General features: G+C 32.8%; 1 protein-coding gene across 3 annotated transcripts in view; it reads left to right on the top strand.

The window, feature by feature from the left end:
• for (cGMP-dependent protein kinase for) overlaps window positions 1-20835 on the top strand; it is a 297038-nt gene that overhangs the window by 177846 nt on the left and 98357 nt on the right. The window contains exon 1 of one of the 3 annotated variants that reach the window (XM_089632241.1): window positions 17706-17949. The exons of the other annotated variants lie outside the window; for them this stretch is intronic. The gene's annotated coding sequence lies outside the window, so the exon portion shown is untranslated. Of the gene's footprint in view, window positions 1-17705; window positions 17950-20835 lie in introns of those variants that run through there. 3 annotated transcript variants of the gene reach the window in all.

The following is a 20835-nucleotide window of genomic DNA, read 5'->3' as shown; positions in this document are numbered from 1 at the left end:
AAATAACCATTAGTTTCCAAAACCGTAAATAATTGAACAAATAATAAAATTCCGCTTAGGAATAGGCAAGTACCTAATGTCATCTGTCTATCGAATAATACAGATTATCGTCGGATATTTCTCGCTATTTGTCAGGTAATAAATACCAACTCAAATTGCTTTACCTGACTTTACTAAGATGCCAAAATTAGTGACGGTCTCTGTGAACAGTTTATACGTGAACATTTTAAATGTTGGTCTAATACCTACCTAAAGATGACTTAATTAAGGCGAAGCTTAATGCTTTAATGCTAAATCACTATTTTGTCTAATCTTTACAACGTATTGGTGTACATTATGAATACCAAAAAATATGCTTTAAATAAATTGAAGGTTTTCCTATCGTTTCGCTTACAGTAGAATACAAATAAAAAAATAAATTACTCAATAAAAAATATAAATGTAAACTACTATATTTTTTTCAATAGAAATGTATGAACGTGTAAAGGAAACAACTTTTAAAAAATACAGTATTATAGCTAAGATTATCTGTAACAGTTTCACTCGATTAACTTTTTTGCTTTCTTATAAAATTATTTACAAAATAAATAAAAACCAGTTTTGTGCTTGAAATCGAACGTTTCTAGACTCCGTTTGTCAACCGATTTAATGCCTATTACCTACATTCGTTACAATGTAAGGCATACCAAGAATATACTCATTTTTGGCTTGTAGCTTCCTTTTAACCATATCTTGCTTATGGCATTGGAAAAATAATTTGTTTATATGTTTACCATAAAATATGTATTTTGATAAAATCACATTGTTCTCGACTAGCAAGCTGGAGGTCGAGGGTTCCATTCCCGGCCTGCGAAAGTAAATTTTATATTGATTAATTGTTTCATTTCACAAATTACCAATTAAAAATAATATACAGGGTGTATCGGCACTAACCCGACAAACTTTAACCAGCTATTCCTCAGCACATTTGGAGTAAAAAATGTTATGGGCACTTTGCTGTCCGGTAGCATTTTTTTTTCAATTAAAAACAAAAAAAAATAAAATTTCCACACTACATCACTGTCATTGGCATTGCGTTTCGTGTTAAACAGCTGTTATAAGCAAGTGTGTCAAAAAGCGTCTTCGCTCTTTCGCACACACTAAACAATAATAGTTAAAAATGAGACGAATGGTGCCGTGCTATTTCGTTGTGACTGTAAACGTGCGCCAATATAGGTACACACGTGCATTATTCAACGGAATTCGAATAAAATATTTGCCAGATGGGTTTTCAAACTTTATCAAAGGATAAAACAGTGGTGACATGTGGTGAAAATATGAATAATAATTTTTTTATTAAAAAAAAACGTTACCGGACAGCAAAGTGCACATAAGATTTTTTACTCCAAATATGCTAAGGAATAGCTGGTTAAAGTTTGTCGGGTACGTGCCGATACACCCTGTATAGTATATTTGCGGCACTTTCCGAGTGAAGATACTCTCAATATCGCCCTTGTGTAATTTCAAATTTCAGAATTGAAACATTGTCTTTGGAAGTGTTTGGTGACCAGATCTGAATAGCCAGGGACTTCCCCACCTTCACCTTCCCCATCTCCTTCCCCTCCCCATTAACTTCAGCCTCACAACATAGTCTCCTGGCTCCCGACTGCTGCGAGCAGTTGGGACTCTTGTGCAGTTTCACAAAAAATAAACAATATTTAAAAAAAATTCATAACCCCACTCTTTCAAATAGTATTTTTTTTCTTGGGACTGCAATATCTTTTTACAAGCATTAAGAAAATGTATTACGTTATGTATTATTATGCAGAAAGGAATAAATTGTTATTTCCACCTCTGAACTTATTTTCTATAGTAAATTTTTCGAGATTCCTGAGTCTGCTCAATTTATTGTAAGCCTTCCCACAACGTATTTTATACTTGAGTCAATACAATACCCTAAAATAAAGCCAGAATCATAACGGCGTAAGTGAAGCAGCCGTGCACAAAAATATGCGACGCATGGCCCTGGTGTTGGACAGACCAGCGGTTGAATTTGCCCCGTCACTGTAACTGCCACTGTCAAATAAAGTGGGAAATTTAACGACATAAAATAAAATCGGGTGCTTACCGCTAAATTTTACAGTTGAAAACGTTTTATCAAATATTCAAACCGTTTTACATGAAATATTTCAATGGTAAGGTCTTGTTTTTATTGATCTTAAATATAAATAACTTACATCCGTAGGGATCCCTCTAGAAACATTTGAGATTTTAGTAATACGTTCATCAGAAATAATAAAAATGTGAGCCTCGAGCAAACCCCCTTTCTTAGAGTATTATGTCTCCTTAATACATGGTGGACTATTTTATTTATTTATTGTACAACAGAACATTCATTCCAGTTACAGTACAATTTTACATACAGTACAATTTTACATCATATCAGCATTTAGCTAAGTGACTCTACGATAATTGTTTAAGGTCATTTAGAGAACAGTCACTTACATCCAAATTCTTTGCTAGTTCGTTCAACAGCACCACCCCTTCGTCGTGGTATGCTTTGCCAGGACGTCGGTTTTGCCTTTTGGTACTCTGAATAGGTCATGGTATCGACTTCGGCTGTAGTGGTCTGGTACATATAAATCCTAGCATCCCAAGAGGAATGGGCTATCAATAAAATTGTTCCAAATTTTGAAAGACACAATAGCTAGACTGCTTTCCGCCTAGTTTCCAGACTCACAGAATTAGTTTCCTCAAGTAAGTCGATATGGTGCATGAACCTAGGATAGGTTCCATGCGTCCGCATATAGACATACTTGAGGAATTTCTTCTGGATTTGCTCTATCATATCAATGTACTTCTGGTGGTACGGTGCCCAAACATCGCTCGCATACTCCAGCTTGCTTCTCAGTATGCCATCGAACAATGCTAGAATGCAAGAAGTAATTATTATTACTAAATAACAATTAGTAAGTAACTATTATTATCTACCATTAGTTTTCTTCTCTTACTCGAGAAACTAGGTATACCTACCTACTTACCTCATAGTAATCATTACGTATTTTATTTATATTCTGACATATTTTCCAATTTGTCACAGCTTCTGTTCAATTATTGCTCGATTGGCATGATTATTAATACAATAATTGTTTCATTATTTAAATATAATTATTAGGTAGGTCAAGTCCACCACTGGTTTAAGGACGGCCCGATTGCCCAAGACTTTTCTTTGTTCGACAGAATAAAGCCTTTTGTATTTCGTTCTGCGGTTACCTTGTGTCGTAACTTTACGCGGTTGGAATCCACCCGAGAACAAAAAAAATGCGGTAATCGGTTTGTTTGGTATTCATATCCTTTTAAAAGCGATAAAAAAACAATGACCTAACCCCGTTGTATTCGATACGCATGTTTTAAATAGATTTCTATTCTTAAATAAGATTTCGAGACGTTGATTTCGATAAGGTGTTAGAAATATTTAAATAAATTTAGAAAATAGCCTGAGATAGGTAACTTTGTGAGCAACCTGAAGTGGTGATTTGAGATTTTCACGGTATTAAAGTGATTTATATTTGGGGTGTTATCATCATCACAGTTCACATCTACCCTAATGATGGACACTGTAATGCTGTCCGAAACGTTGGATAAAGGAGATAGCGCAACACGGCATAATACCCCAAAAAATACATCACTATAAGACCCGAAGAGGATCTAAAGACGTCAATTTTCTGTTATTCTAAATATTTTCATTTGTTTACCTCGAACGAAATTGTTTTTGATTTTATGATGTACCTACGTAAAATGATCCAAATGAGAAAACCTGTGGAAAGTGTTGCACGAAACAAAATTCTCCAGGTTTTATGTTTCGTGCAACACTTTACACAGGTTTTTGCACGAAACATAATACTCGGGATTTTGCATAATCCCCCGGGTTTTATGTTTCGTGCAACACTTTACACAGGTTTTGCAGGAAACATAATACTCGGGATTTTGCACGAAACGAAATTCCGAGAATTATGTTTCGTGCAAAACCTATGTAAAGTGTTGTACGAAACATAATTCTAGGTATTTTGGCATTCGGACATAAAAAATCCCCTACGAAAGTTCCGATAATTCACTGTTCCTAATAAAGTCTAGGGATTTATTTTGTTCTGCAATCCCCAATATTCATACTGGCTGCACCATCGTATGCAAAGTCATTCGTTTCGTGTCAAGCAGTAGGTACATAGTTTTTAACTTCACGTTTTTAACTTATATTATATGCATATTAATATAGCTGCTTGCTTAAATTTTAATTGCAAATTGTATTCCATTTTTGAATATTCATCAATAACAATATCCTTGACCTGTGATACCATGGTGTTTGTTTACCACGACGCCACCATTAGGAACCCATTGTTTCGTTAAAGCATTCAAGACAAGGTAGGTAACTTATTCTGGGCCTAATTTGAAACGCTGTTAATTATTATTTCGTTATCTTATTAGAAGAATAGAAGGAATTATGAAAATAATAAGTTTTCAAACTGTATGATTGTGTAGTGTCTAGCATTGATAAGAGTCCCAAAATTGGTATGTTGATATCGAGTGTCAGTATTGGTACGATCCTAGTAAGTAGAAATACCAGCAAAAATCGTATCTACTACGTAAAAAGTAGGTACCTACCTATATATCTACATAGGAATTTTCTATGAACTGCCTAAACAGTTTCACATTTTTAAGCAATTTTATGTGACCATGTTTAGGTCACTTGTAGTTCACAGTTTCTGTGAGAAGGTCAACACAATAGTATCGTAACAGAGTGCAAAAAGACATTCCCAAATTGTAGTCTTACGTTTTCACTAAACAATTTCACGTTTTAAAGCACTTTTATGTGATCATGGTAAGGTCACTTCTAGTTCACAGTTTCTGTGGGAAGGTCAACACAATAATATTGTAACAGAGGGTAAAAAAGACATTGCCAAATTGTAGTTTTACGTTTTCACTAGTTTTTATTCCAATTCATGATGGCGTGTGTAGTACAGAAATTATTAAATCATCGTGATGGTTTTTTGTCTAAATTGTTATAATTTTAAGCTTTGCTTTATTTTGTAGGTGCATAGTGTGATTTTACCTCAGGCCCATTCGGAGATTAGAAAGGGATATATGTGATGAAAAAATGCATAGGTATACATTCCTTTAGCTGTCTTAAAATGAATGTAGGTACCTACACAAAGTGCTTTCACATTGGCAAAAAAGCTTCTTTAACGACGTGATATTATGATTAACAAACAATTTGTTTTTTAAAAGTCTTTTAAAAGCACGCTATCAATTTTATGTGTTGAGTTTTTTTTGCTAAGATTAGTGGAGAGTATTGTATATTTAATTACCGGCTTCCGTATTTTTTATCTTTTACATACATATTTTATTGATGGTTAGTCAAGTTTTTATATTATTTAAAAGGTCGGATATCTACATATAAACATCACGATCTATAAATGAAGTTTTATTGTAATGTGATAATTATTTCAGTGTCAAAAGATTATAATAATGTGAAAAATGAATGTTGAAAGTCAGGAACGTCTTGGGATAGAAATTTACAACTAACTGTTGTAATTTTTTATAATGTCATCCAATTTCATAAAAAAACGTGTAAAAAATTGCATTGTCACCGACAGCGAGTCTACTGAGTTTCAGCTCGATTGGATGTCGAGCGGGGAGTGGGGTAATTTCAATTTCCAAGATTCCACTTAATTTATTTATTCAATCAAGAAAATAAAGTCTAAATTCAAGTAGATGTATTTCAAAAAATAAAGAGGACTGCAACCAGTTCCATATAATATGTATAGTTTATTCCATAACAGAGGCATGCATCGTTTCATCATCTATGTCCACTCTGATGAGAAATAAGGAGGATTGCAACCAGTTCCATTTTATATGTATAGTTTATTCCACAACAGAGAAATGTATCGTTCCATCCTCTATGAGATGAGAAATAAAGAGGATTGCAACCAGTTCTCTATAGAATGTATAGTTTATTCTGTAACAGAGGCCTGTATCGTTCCATCCTCTATGTCTACTCTGATGAGAAATAAAGAGGATTGCAACCAGTTCCATATAATGTCTATAGTTTATTCTGTAACATAGGCGTGTATCGTTCCATCCTCTATGAGATGAGAAATAAAGAGGATTGAAACCAGTTCTCTATAGTATGTATAGTTTATTCTGTAACAGAGGCGTGTATCGTTCCATCCTCTATGTCTACTCTGATGAGAAATAAAGAGGATTGCAACCAGTTCCATATAATATCTATAGTTTATTCTGTAACAGAGGCGTTTATCGTTCCATCGTCTATGTCTACTCTGATGAGAAATAAAAAGGATTGCAACCAGTTCCATATAATATCTATAGTTTATTCTGTAACAGAGACGTTTATCGTTCCATCGTCTATGTCTACTCTGATGAGAAATAAAAAGGATTGCAACCAGTTCCATATAATATGTATAGTTTATTCTGTAACAGAGGCGTGTATCGTTCCATCATCTATATCCACTCTGATGTGAAATGGCATGATAATCTACAGCATACCGCGAAAATCTTTGACTTATTAGTTAGTTTGTAGATAATTTGAATTTGAAATTATTATTTGTAGATGTAGAGATTGTAAATCATTAGATCAACTAATTATATTTTCAAATGTTCACATGAACACGTTTGAATGTTCGTTGTACGTTTAGTTCGTGTGAAAAGAGCATGTTTACTTTTAAAAGTGAAGATTTTCTCTTAGACTTAACGTTCATTCGTATAATGCACGCAACAAAACAACAGAGTTCGAGAGATATTGTATTAATATAATACCAGCGTAAGACTAAGCAAGACAATTCGCTTTATTTATTAGTTTTACTTTGTAAAATCGTTTTTGCATTAATTAATGGTATTTTCTGTGGAAGATTGCTCTTTTTAAGCATATGGTTCTAGGTATTTACAGTAAGTGAGAGGCGCAATATGATCGTGCTAGAGGTCATTAGGTTTTACATTTAAAACATAATTATTTTATCATTGCAGTGATGTGAATTTATCTGTGTTATCTCTTTTTGTTTTACCAGACTACATCTTACATCAATTAAACATAAAAATTCTATAGTCGAGACGTTTATAATTTATGTTTCAAAAGAACTGATCAATTTTATCGAACGTCTTGTGACCTTTTATTAATTTAATATTGTAATGAATTCCTTCATAAAGGCCACCGCAATGTCCGCCCCTTCGAATTCATGACATTATAATTATTATTCTGTTCATCAGATCCTAACCGCCAGCTGTCAATATAATATTTATAATGTTTTTAGAATTTTAATAAGGTTAATTATGTTAATCAAGAGTTAAAGCATGTTATATCGTAGTTTTTCATGCATACTGATAAGTTTTAATAAGAGAAGACGCGGAAATTAGATAGATCGCTCCGTTTCATATATCTACGTTCTCTTCAGCATTCAATTATAATATAATATTGTATTTAAGAAAGCAACCACAAACAAAACTTAAATAAAATTATATTTCTCTGTGTAATGCCTTCACATTTGACATTTACCAACCAAACCACAATAATTTAAAGTAATTTTTGTAATAATACGTAACTATTGTACATTTTTTCTGAAATGTTTCAAACAGATTAACATTCTAACAGCTGCTCTGTCGACCATACAAATAAATAAGCAAATGTTTTGTTTATTAAAAAAATGGTTATTCGCCTTTAAAAGACTTTCTTTATATTGCTGCAGTCATTTTACGGTAATACTATTACCAACGCATGTAAAATATGAGTGCTTGCATGTATAGAATGTTTTCATTGGTTGTTGTTTTTTTATAGCATTGGAAAAAAAAAATTAATGAAAAATACGTTAGCCATAATTGGCTTTAGCTACACAAGTTCTTACTAGTCATGTATTTCTCAACCCTTCCCTTCCATTCTTATTCCATTCCTTATCCTCGAAACATTGTCCAAATGAAGGTATTAAAGTTTCACTGTCTGTAGGTAGTTGGGACCCTTTGTGTAGTATCAGTATCGTTGATATAAAATAGTATATAAGTAATTATTTAGAAAGATATTTAAAATATTTTTTATGAGTTTCTTAACTCTTGGAAATACAATGCATATAGATGTAGGTGTAGGCATCTATTGTATAAAATTTTAAATAAAGAAATAAATTATTTTATTATTTGGAGGATTGTGATTATCGCCAATTTAAATGGGTTGTTGGAGATTCTCCAATCCGCAGAATCCAAGGTTGCGTGATTACTCTCGGTGTGTAATAATGAGAATTCGGATATTTCCAATTTAGTTTTATTTTAACAAAACTCACGTTACAATAATTTTATGAACAAAACAGATCGCGTACGCTAGAGGAGATTTAGGGCTAAATCGACGGCTAGACTGCTGGAGACAGAATAAATCATTTGCCGCGCGAGGTATCGCGCGCAGGCTTACAATGATACCAGCCTCACAAGAATGTGGGTAAAAATAATGTTGTCATTATTTTAGGAAGATGTAAACTCCCTATAATTTACCCTACAATAATTATTGATTTTTTCTTTTGATTGAAGGTTGACTAATTTTATTTTACTTGTAGTTTTTAGGTGCTATTGCCAATTATAAAAAATAGTTTTTATTAGGGAAATAAATATTATTAAGTTGTTCTTAGTCTTCAAAGAATTTTTAAAAACAATTAATATATAAAACTACTTTTAATTTCCATTTTTGTATAAATATACCATACATTGTTGCATTGGCCGAAGTCGAAGAGAGATTATGGTAAGTTATTGGTATTGTTTATTGAATAAGAAAGCGCATTAAAGGAAAGTGAAGCGTGCGGAGAGCGGCCAGTAGCCGCCGAGTTGAGTTGACCCCGGCAGGATGACGTCTGGGCGGGGGGAGGGGGGAGGGGGGAGGGGGGTCATGGCTCGGTACTGAACCAACCTCAAGGCTGTGGCGCGGGCGGATCCTCTGGGCGGCACTCCTCAAACTTGGATCGCGTTTTATTTTATTTTCATGCATTACAAGATTCATCTGCTCAGAACCAGTCGAGCTAGGGCATTCCAATTTATTTGAGAATGTTGGGAAGTTGAATGGAAGAAGAAAAGAAAGGGGAAGGTTAAAAAGTATCTAGACTAGTAAAGGTTTTTAAAATTTAGTCATTCAGTATAACTTAATCTTAACCCATTCAAAGATTTAATTCTGACGTATAATCTTATCACGGTGATATTAAGAATGGATTGTTTCAGAAAATTTGAACAATTAATCAATTTTCAAAGTTCTGTGAAGGTTCTATTTAAGATAAATTATTATATCACGATTGGCCAGGGGCTTCTTCCAGAGTCTTTTCCTGAATTTATTAATTTATTTTATTTAAAGTACACATTTTGACTTAAGTTTTTGTTTATTTATTGTTCGAAAGTAGTTATAGAATATGGAGCGCACTTAAAACTATGTAGTTTAGGTACCTATATGTATTTTTAAGGTGGTGCCCCTTGATGCGTGCGATTGATGTGAAACTTACTTCTCACAGATATAAAAATCAAAAACCCTTTTACGAATAATACGATAAATACTAACTTTCTCAAATTTTTGTAGGTATCTATTATACCTATATTTGATTACATACAATTTAAATAGTTATTACCCAAACAAAAATAAAAGAATCGTGACGTTTGAGAGCCATGCAATGTCATGCATCCTCCTATACAGAGAAAGTATTTTATTGAAAAGTGTCAGAAACTAAACCATCTTATTAAAAAGTTAATATCATTCAGTACATCTTCATCACTTTCAATGTAAATAATATAACCTCTCTACTCCAATGTCACTTTTCAAGGTGAGAGGCTGACCTGTGGTTGCGATGATAATTTAATAGTCACGGCCAGTTTTCGTCTCTGTTCGTTAGGGTGGGCCGTTTTTTAGATATCTTCCTTTCAGGGGTTTCAAAGCTTATGCAGATAATATATATTTTTTAAATTATTATCGTATTCAATAATGCATTTGGCCCTGTACCCAGGCAGGCTGTACCTGAGTGATTTCGCGGGAAAAAAACCTTTTTATACATTTAAATAAAAATGTAAACGTTCGTTTGTTCAAAATCTTGAAAATCTTGAAGTTCTTCACCGATTACTTTGAAATTTTGACACAGCGTTGCATTCAAATACGCGTATAACGTTTTTATATACCTATAAATGTCATCTATGGCAGGTAAAAACACGCTTTTTGAAAAACAGTGCCATCTGTTGGACTTAAAAGCAACACGCGCTATTTCTTCTCTATTTCCACAAAAGGACTGAGCCACAACAACGCGCGGCGGGATAATAGTTTTTTGATATTTACAAATAATAGGTTTTCCAAATATTTTCAAAATATCTGATCAAATCTCCACCCGCCGGCTGTTATTAAAAAGGCATTCTAATTTAACTCAAAAATACATTTAACAAATACATTTTCGGTATGTGCTGATTTCGGAAGATGTTATTATATGCGATGTAGAAGAAGATGAGGAAATCATGATGTATTACCAACACAACTACCAGCTGTCCGCTTCGGGACAGGAATCTCTAGTGAGGAGGACTGTAAATAAACGATTATTTAATAGTCATTAATTACTTGTATTTAAATAGTCATTAGATAATAATAAAAAAACATGTTTTTTTAAGCTTCTAAATAATAATTGACCTTGAAGCAGTCACGAGAAATAATTATTCATTTGAAAACACTGTGAGGGACAAAGGCAATATGGCAAATTAACAAATAAAATTATTACATCAATATTCGAATGCGCAACTTTTGATACCCCTAGAATAGAGAAATTCGAAAAAAAAAATTAGGGCCCATCCTACTGTACGTAGGTACAGCTGTTTTCACTTTTGTTGCTGAAATTACTATACTAATGGCAATGACCAATGGATAATGGTTATTCCTTTCGTCGTGCGTACATGCACTTTCTTTTTCAATTATTCCTGCTAAACTATCTTCCGTAAATTATGCTTGAAAGAGTATTGCCTAGTCACCATCCATCGTCTTTTGTCTGAAACGTTCAATAGAAGGAAGTTAATATTTTTAGTTTATAAACATTTAGTCACAATTTCCGTAACAAATCGGTGCCCGTTTATAATTTTTGGCTTTTCTCAGTAATAATTTTGAGGGAATGACATGGAAAAATAGATTGCTAAACAGTTAATTGTAGAAATTACACCCAAGCAGTGGTTATTTCGTTTTTTTACTATCTGCTGAATATATTACAAAGTATAAACATTAATATTTATAATAAATTATTCCAAATGTGTTTAGTAAACTCATTTCGGGAAAGGAAATATTATACAATTTAAAGTAAATTATTTATACATGAGAATACGAATTCAAAAAAAACATTGGAAAAAGCTCTTAAAAGCTATTTCCTCAGCAGTTTTATTAATGACTGACACATTCTTTCTTTGGAACTCCAAAATAACTTCTGCTTTATTTATTTTAATGTATTTATGTTGTCTCGTCTTTAATCTAATGTTGTCTTTCCCGAAATAATACATTATAAATTTGTTATCATTTTGTAATGTATTATCTTAACTAACTAACTAACTAACTAACTAACCATCACGCCGTTTCCCCGCAGGGGTAGGCAGAGAGGACGGACCGCCAAACAACTCGGTCTTGGCACACACTCCTTGCCTCATTCACATTCATACATCGTCTCATACATACTCTTCTATTATTCTGACTCTTGACATGGCCCGACCCGAGAATGTATTATCTTATAAAATACTAATAAAAAAGGGATTTCAAAGAAGAGTGAACATAGATTTTAAAACAGACTAGACAGCCTTAACACAGTTAATTGAAAAATATTTCATAAATACATTAAGAAAGATATAAAGAAATTATAGAGTTCAAGATAGATTGTGTCACTGGTTAATAAAGCTGATAAGGAATAAATTTGAAGAACTTTTGCCAATATGTTTTTGTTTGTTACTGGAAGTTTTAGGTTACCATGTTGCGTTGTATTGCGTGTATGCGATGTATTATAAGGTGTTAATTGCAAATTTTGTCGTGTGACTAGATGACGAAAAGTGTATTTTATTTTGTAATCCGTGTTTTGTGCTGGTGTAATAATTATTGAACACGGGTGTTTAAACTATTGCCCAATCTTGTTGACCAATATTTAGATTAATTCGTTTCTCAAATAAATAAATAACAGATTTATGAAATAATTTTCCCGATGTAATACATAATTCTTAATTGATATTAAATTCGTATTTATAAACAACGTGGTAAATTGCTAAATAATATTACAATATTTAATAACATAAGGAAATAAAGATCAAAGTTTATCTCATGTTTATCGAAACTTATCTCAATATGGAATTTGTATTATTTAGTAACATGAATCTAATATCTTGTTATATCGGTAGTAATATGCTTATAGTGCTTTCAATTCTGTCCATATTCGTCACACTAATTAAATATCATTTTCATATATTATTTTTTTCTAATCGGAACAAAAAATGAACCTGACGTATTTTCATACAAAACAACAAAATTATCATATTTGGCGACAGTTTTTGTATACTATCAGAGCTAGAAGATGTGTTTTTTTCCATGATTTATTTCTGAATACTAATATTAATAGACCAGTTAGACAAGCGTACATACAAAATGTAAAAACTCCGTCGATTAGCACAAGCTTTGGACAAAGACACCATAAATACCAAGCAATGAAAGCATTCGGCAATCTTACAATCGATACATAAAAAAACATTTTTCATGCAAAATCAAGAAATAAATAGATTAAAAAAAAACGATATTACAAAATTTTGTGTCTTTTACGTAGTACATATACTATAATACTATACACATTATATACAACCGTACTTACATAATAATAATATACAATAATAATTGTAAAATGGTGCCCTCAGTACGGTAAGCAGTGAGCACCAAGTGAGGACCACATTGACAAAAAAAATTTAACGTATGAATAAAAATAAAATAATAATATAACAGCGTGAACTCAATACAATAGTACTTGCAGTATGCTTTTCGCATATATTACAGCAAATGACATTCGATATGATTCAGAATTTGAAAAACAAAGACAAAAACAAAGTCACATACCTCTAATACTCATATCGTAAGAGCTTATTTTGACTCATCCTCTTATTCCTTTCGCGCACAGTATTGTTAGGTTTCTATTTATTAATTGCTTCTCACAGAACATAAAGCTTAATTTTTCGCATAACGATCAATCTCACTAGTACTAATGGCCTGTGTAGAGTTTTTTTTTACATAAACTCCATACAAGAGGCCCTGAGGAAAATAATTTCCCTCCGGGCCTGTCATCTTTGGGGACGCTCTGTGGAGAGTCTTTTTGAGGAGAGGAAGGAGTGGACATGGGTTTTGAAAAGATTCATGTTGTAGGAAGGAGGAAACACAGAGGCCGGCAAATCATTTCACAGCCTAGCTGTTGAACTCAAAAACGAGTCGTAAAAGTGACAAATGTCAACCGTGTAGGTTTTATGCATATTAAACATTGATTGTAGGTAATCTAAATTAACCAATTAAGTACATTGTTGCTTTAATTTCAAAAATATTATCGTCTATTTTTATTTGAACAACTTTTGAAGGTTGTAATATATCATTGAAGAAGATAATACTTACATATCTAAACGAAATGTGAAACAGAACAAGACACAGGAAATAAAAAAGACAACGGTCACAACTAGGAAATGAACCCAGGATCTCGGTCTTACCGGGACAGCGTCTTTAGCCACTTGACCATTAAGACCTTATTATTAAATGTCATATTTGTCCACATAATATTTCAAATTCAGAATTAACAATGCAACTACAAAGATGTGGGGTTCGTTTCCTAGTTGTTACCGTTATATTTTTATTTTATGTGTCTTGTTCTGTATCATGTTTTGTTTGTATTATCTTTTTCTTCAATGGTTTATTTTTCTTTTGAAACACTATGTTATTAATTGATTAAAACTATTAAGTTCCGGAGCGTAATCATCCATTATTACCACGTCAATCACATATGCAATAGAAAACTATTAGCTGATTTGCAGATTCTCAGAAAATATGATAAATACCTAAGTTGCATAAATGTACCATCCGCTAAGTTATGTAATCTCACAACTTTGTTTATGAATTGGATGTGACATCATCATACTTAATTTCAAAAAATGTCAAAAACATTTTATTTTATTTTATGGCCACACCTTTTCAGTGTGGACATATTTGAACAGGGATAAATATAGGTAGGTACATACTACTCTTGTAGCATTCTTTACTTAGAACCACCTTAGAACATATTATTTGCGGTAGGCCTTCACAGATATGGCGTCTTTCCTTGTAGATAACAGACAATGAACACTGACTAGTCACTGATGTAGACTTTTTTTAATGTTTTTATTTCGAAGCTTATAGATAATACCGTTAAAACCCACAATTACTTGAATTCATATTTAACTAACTTTTCATCAGACTTTGCCAGTAATTCATATTTAACTAACTTTTCACCGGATTTTGCCAGTAATTCTTATTTAACTAAATTTTCACCAGACTTTACCAGTAATTCATATTTAACTAAATTTTCACCAGACTTTGCCAGTTATTCATATTTAACTAAATTATCACCAGACTTTTCCAGTAATTCATATTTATCTAACTTTTCATCCACATTTTTTTATTTTAATATTTGAAATAATTAAAAATATACGATAAGGCGTTTGTCTCATTTTTGGCGGTTACGATGTTACTTAAAAGTTCCATAGCTCATGGTGGAAATTATGTTGTGAGATGTACCTGTTTCATGTATTATGTTGAAGTTACGATGACCTAATTTCAGACAGAAAAGTTGTTTGTTGGAGCCAATTTCATAACACCAGAGCTCACTGTTCAATTTTATTAGTGCCCCTCTGTGGGATCCCGTGTTCAACGTACGATGTGTATTTGAATAATGCATGTATTCTGATTATATCGCGTCGCGTCATTATTCTGTTTAACGGAAGCCATTTGCATGACGTCATAAAATTAGCACCTTAATTTTGTCTGAAGCCGGTTATAATTTTGCAACGATAAGTTAAAATTATTTATCATGAATCACAACCACACTACGTTACGCGAAACTGATAAAAGTTTTTGACGTCACAATTGCGTGAACAGGTTTATATTACACATTCCTGTGAAAACGATAACCATTTCGGAGTGTCAGGATCTAAGCCTAGAATGGACTGCCTCATGATTTAAGAATGATCACAGACTCGACAGAATTTAAAGCTAAACTTAAAACTTACATTTTCTGACGGTCATATCTATAAAGTCAGAAACCTTTCACCTCCACAACACAATACATTGTAAATAACTAAATTTATAAAAAATGTTAACAACTAAGAATTTGTAAGGACGGGTTGTTTCGGAGTATTTGAACAATTCATCAAATTTCAACGTTCATTTTCAGGTTCTGTGAAAGATTTTTTCAAGTTCTGTTTTTATTTCAGTTTTGTCAAGCAACTAGCCTATAATGATACAATAACAGAACTTGAATAGGACTTACACAGAACCCGTAAATGAACGTTGAAATTTGATGAATTTTTCAAATGTTCCGAAACAACCCTTCCTAAGTGTCTTAACTCTTGACAGGCCAAGATACCAAACAAAACGTCTGTAATCAAGTGGATCTTCCGACGACCCCATGCATTTTATGTCTTAGGGGCTATTAATTACTATAGAAATCCCAATTATTCAGTCAATTATTAATGGTATCTATATATTTGCGCAAAAATACGTAAAATACTAAAATGATATGTCAAGTATTTAAGCTAATATAAGGAGGATAGTAATTTTGGGTAGGTACCTACTACCTACTTCCCCACTTGGCTGCGGGATAGTTAGATAGATAGTAATGGGGGGTAAAATAGCAAACGTAAAATAATTAATTATGTAATTTCCAGTGTTTTTAATAGTGCCCTCTGATAAAGTGTGTTTATCTGAAGTGAACTCCCAGGTAAGTATGTTTTCTATCAGTTTGTAAATAATAAAATTAACCTGGGAACTGATAATAAATTGCACAGTGCCCTTGAGGCGATTTTTACAAACAGCACTATAGAAATTTTCAAATTATTATCATCATTGCCAAAAATTTTCTTTGACTTTAGTTTATGATGTCAACCCGCTCTCAATAGGACCCTAAATACACAATGAAATGTCACATGTTTCCATTATCTTGTATTTAAAAAAGGTACGGCTAGGTAGGCACAGTAATAAATCAAAAAAACCTTATTTATGACTTCTCTTTTCAACATCAAAAGCTCTCATTGAGTGTCAAGGTCTTAAATTCTTAAGTGTTAAGTATTGTCGGACAAAGAACAGAGTGTTTGTAAATTTTCTATTCGTGTTTACTTGTTATTGCTTTTCTTGGTGTTAATTCTATGTTGTAAAGGTAGACCACCTGTTTAACTGGAAATAAACCTTATGAATAATAATTATTATCAGGCAGGTACTATGCTGTTATTATTTAGATGAGAAAAGGTGAAGAAAACGGATTTGTGAGGCAGATTAAAGCCAGGTGTTGCCGTTATTGGTGGATGCCCCACGGTCTGACTGAACATGTGTAAATGAAAAATCAAAACTAAATAACTATTAGTGGAAGTTATCCTGTCTCGTTCATGTAACGTCTATTGAATCGCCTGTGTAGTAAGTTCCATTGTGCAATTATTGAGGGGTGGATCGGGAGGTTTATGTTATATTATTGTATTCTCAAAAATGTACTATTTTTTATCAAGGCATTGAGCATTGTGCAAACGCCGTTGTTGTGACGGATGACTATGGTAACATAAGTCCTAATAAATTCCGTCTAAGTTATTACAAGTTTGTTTATTTTTCCATGAAAGCAATAATTTTTTATGTTTACATAAATACAAAACATCCGAAATGAAATGTGCGCATTTTGCTTGTTTGAGCGTTGTATTATGTCACTTAAATGTTGCAGGTTGTTTGTTGGCTAGAATGACAAGCACAACACTAGTTTTTGAAGAACGGATTTCGCCCTATTTAAACAAAATCTAAATAATAATATGTAGGTTTATAGGATAAATATGATAAATTGGTATTAATATACAAATATATCAGTAAAATCAAGAAATTGAAATAATTTTTTTTTAAATTTTCATGCTTTAAATTTTTATATTGGTTTTAAAATCCATGTAATCTCGACCAGTCTGGACGTAAAACCAAATACAATAAAAGATTCCCGGCAGCAGAACATCATTCCCATTAATCTTAATCCTAAAGCAAACCATCTCTTCATCAGCAACAGCAAAAAATCTCGGATGACTAGCGTCATGAAATTTACACTTTTTTTTTCTATCTGGAATTTCCATGTCAACACAACTAACCCACAACGTTATTTCCACCATAAAGCTGTCAAAAATAAAGATTGAAGCCGCCATGTTATTTGATCCATAGTTTCTACTGGTTTCTACATAGTTTCCACTGAAAATTTTCATTTGCGGAATCTCCAAAGGTGAAAATCCCGGCGCCGGGCCTGCCTCTGCAGCGATCAGCTGTGATATACTGTCGAGCAGTGGGTCTGGTCTGCCAGTGCCTGCACTGTCTGCCGGTCAGAGTAGAAACCTTCGCAACTTGCGGCGAATTGCTCGCAACTCGCAACTCACCGCTCACATGGACTGAGGACCGAGGCAATGCAACTGGTCTCAGACTCAGATTTGACGCCGGTTTTCTCAGTACTGGTTCGGCCGCGGAACGCAGCGGTTGTTTGGAACACGATCGCGTATCATTCAAATAAAAAATAGTAGAAAGTCGCGCGCGTTCTCTTTGTTCCGCATTTTTTCCAAAAGTACCTTTTAGGTTATGTTGTGTTTTTGACATAAGTGGTGCGTTACCTTTGTGACTAATTTTTAAGTGACAGTTGCTGTTCTTTTTTGTGAATGAAACACGTTAGTTATTCGAGTGTTGCATACTATTATATTTTATTGTCAAACAGCTTTTTTTGTTTGAGATTGCTACGCGATGCGAGATGTTTGAGTTTAAATAAGTTGTTTACTTATTTGATAAGTGGTTGGGACCTTTTATATTTAAAGGGTCTCTAGGTTAATGCTTCTGTGACTGCACGTGCCTATCTTCGTTACGCTTATTTGAATTTATATATTAATGGTTAAATTGTGTTCGTTGAATGGAATATCAGAACGTTCATAACAATATCTTGAGCGTAACAAGTGCAGAATAATAATGATTTCACTTAAATCTATATAAATAAAATTTTAAATGTTCGTTTGTTCAAAATCTTAATCTCCGAAAGTTCAGAAAAACCGATTGCTTTGAAATTTTGACACAAAGTTGCATTCGATTACGCGTATGTTTTATACAAGATAGCACCTGTAAAAACAGCACCATTTGTTGGACGTAAAAGCAAAACGCGCTATTGTTTCTCTATCTGCACAGACAGACTGATCCACAGCAACGCGTGGCGGAGTACAACTAGAATATATCCATAACTAAAAGGCAATGCCCGTATGGGTGCACCCTGTTGACTTAAAACTACCGGACCTATTTAACTGAAATTTTCAAAGATTGTTCTTATTAGTGACAAGAGTTCTTAGAGAGTGGTATGAAATGTAGAAGAAGTCGGGGATGCCCCAGGAAGACATGGCACGATCAAGTGAAACAAATAATTTTAAAAAGTAAATTATAAATTCTTTACAATAATATTATTTCCACCTTAAAAATGCACTTAATTTCAGGTACACAAGAATTCATAACCTCAAAAATTTACTCCATAATCCCGAGCAACGCCGGGTAAAAGTCAGTTAGTTTATTATACAATAAGACTTTTATTTGATTTTAGGCCTAGCTGGGCTTTTACATAATCTATACGACTTAACAAAAACAACGTATGTATTACGATTATTAATGAGTAACTACTACATTAGCACAATTGCATCAAATATTACATTGAACGCTCGTTTTGAAGTAACTAAAACAATACATACCCCCTTACTAATAAACAACCATTTTAAATAAATAATATTGGTGGTTTATCAGTTGTGTAAAACTCAAAACACGTTTATTAGTAAGTAATGTTTTGCATTATTTATAAGGTGGGTAGGTACCTACTGTAAGTGCTGTTAAGTCATAGCTCTGTTTTGTCATAATGACCATATTTCAGCATTATGTAAAAAAACTTGTCGGTGTCCATTGCAATAAACTAGTTGCCAGGGTTTACTGAGCTCACTTATATTATTTTAACCTTGGCGTTCAGTAGCAATCTATTTTCTTGTATTCAAATAACTTTTACGATGTCAATCAAAAATATTTTCGTGGATATTTTGTTTTTATTAGCATAAAACTTTATTTTAAATGTATATCAAATAATTCCCTAATGGATGAACAGATTAGAAAAATCATTTGACGTCGTATAATATATATTATGTAATGGAAAAATAATATTTTAATGATTTGCACCATATGCATACACTGGAAGAAGTATTTTAGTTTGAAACTAAACATTATATTATTACATAAACCAACTTAATATTTCGAAAGAATTTTCAAATAAAAAGTATTTCTAGTTTTTAAAAGGTATCGTGTTAAGCATCTCTCGTGGTGCTCTATAGAAAAGTCAATTATTTTCACTAATAGTACCTACCCAAGCTACCGAGCCAACTACAGCAAAAATTAGCCTTAGTTACAAAATTCATAAGTAGGTATTTTTGTAAGTACTCTAGAGGAGAGAGAGGATTTGTGACACTTGAAAAAATTCAAAATTTAAGGCGATGCCATACGTAGTAATGCAAAATCATGTGTTTTTGGTTTGAAAATTTGGTCGCCTAGAAATTTTTCAGATGCTTTAATTAAATACTGCGAGTAGAATACATCTTGGCCTTTGAAATAATCGAGTATTTTTTAGATAAGTCTTTTTATAAGCCCAGAAAAAAATAATGTAAAGGCCTATGAAAACTGCTTTAAAGTTCAAAATCTCCTACTGACGAACCCATTTTCGGTTATGATTTTATTGTATAGTGTGGCAAATTAAGTTATTTATAAAATGATCAAAAAAAAATTAAATATTTATGCCTAAACATTCACAAAATAAAATAAAAGGCACTTTTTGGCCATGTTTTTTTCTTGCATAAATCAAAACAGGCGGATGGTGTTAAGCGGGAATTTGAACCTTATCGCCATCTACGTAAGGGTTGTTATTGATAGCTGCTCAATTTAAAATATTACACGACGTAGTGCATCGCCTTAAACAAATAATGATTATTTGAATAATTATTTTTTTCACCTTGTTTATCGTTCCCACAACATATTCCAATTTTGAAAATCAGCAAAAAATCATTGGAGTTCAATGAACCCGAGTTACACCTGCACACAGATACACCACTGAAGTTTTTTTTTATTTTAAAATATGTTAAAATACCGAATTTATACTAAATCAAAGCTCTGATAGTTCAGGTTGGATGATTTGCTCAACTCAAGCACTGATCTCGACAATAAAACCACATTGCAACTTTCGAAATACTATAGATACATGCATTGCACTTCTGGGAATGCATTTATATCTCTTGATCCAGTGATTGCAGTCTGCAACTGCTTTATCTTCCCGCAACCACTATTATTAACAATCGTAAAGTCACGTTTAGTCATTTTGTGTCGTAAAGTTTTTGTTTTGTTGTCGGTACTAAAACGAAACAATCAAAATGTCATTCAGCGGACGAACTCAAGGCTCTGCAATCATCACACTCGATTACTTTAAATTTGTCATATTTTCAATTAACTGCTCATTCGTATGCCAATTTAAATCATGCAATTCAACTAGACGT

The sequence above is a fragment of the Hesperophylax consimilis genome, chromosome 1 (assembly GCF_061612785.1).
Source record: "Hesperophylax consimilis isolate HC1 chromosome 1, BYU_Hcon_1.0, whole genome shotgun sequence".
Taxonomy (NCBI): Eukaryota; Metazoa; Arthropoda; class Insecta; order Trichoptera; family Limnephilidae; genus Hesperophylax; species Hesperophylax consimilis.
This window is presented reverse-complemented; position numbering and strand designations above follow the sequence as displayed.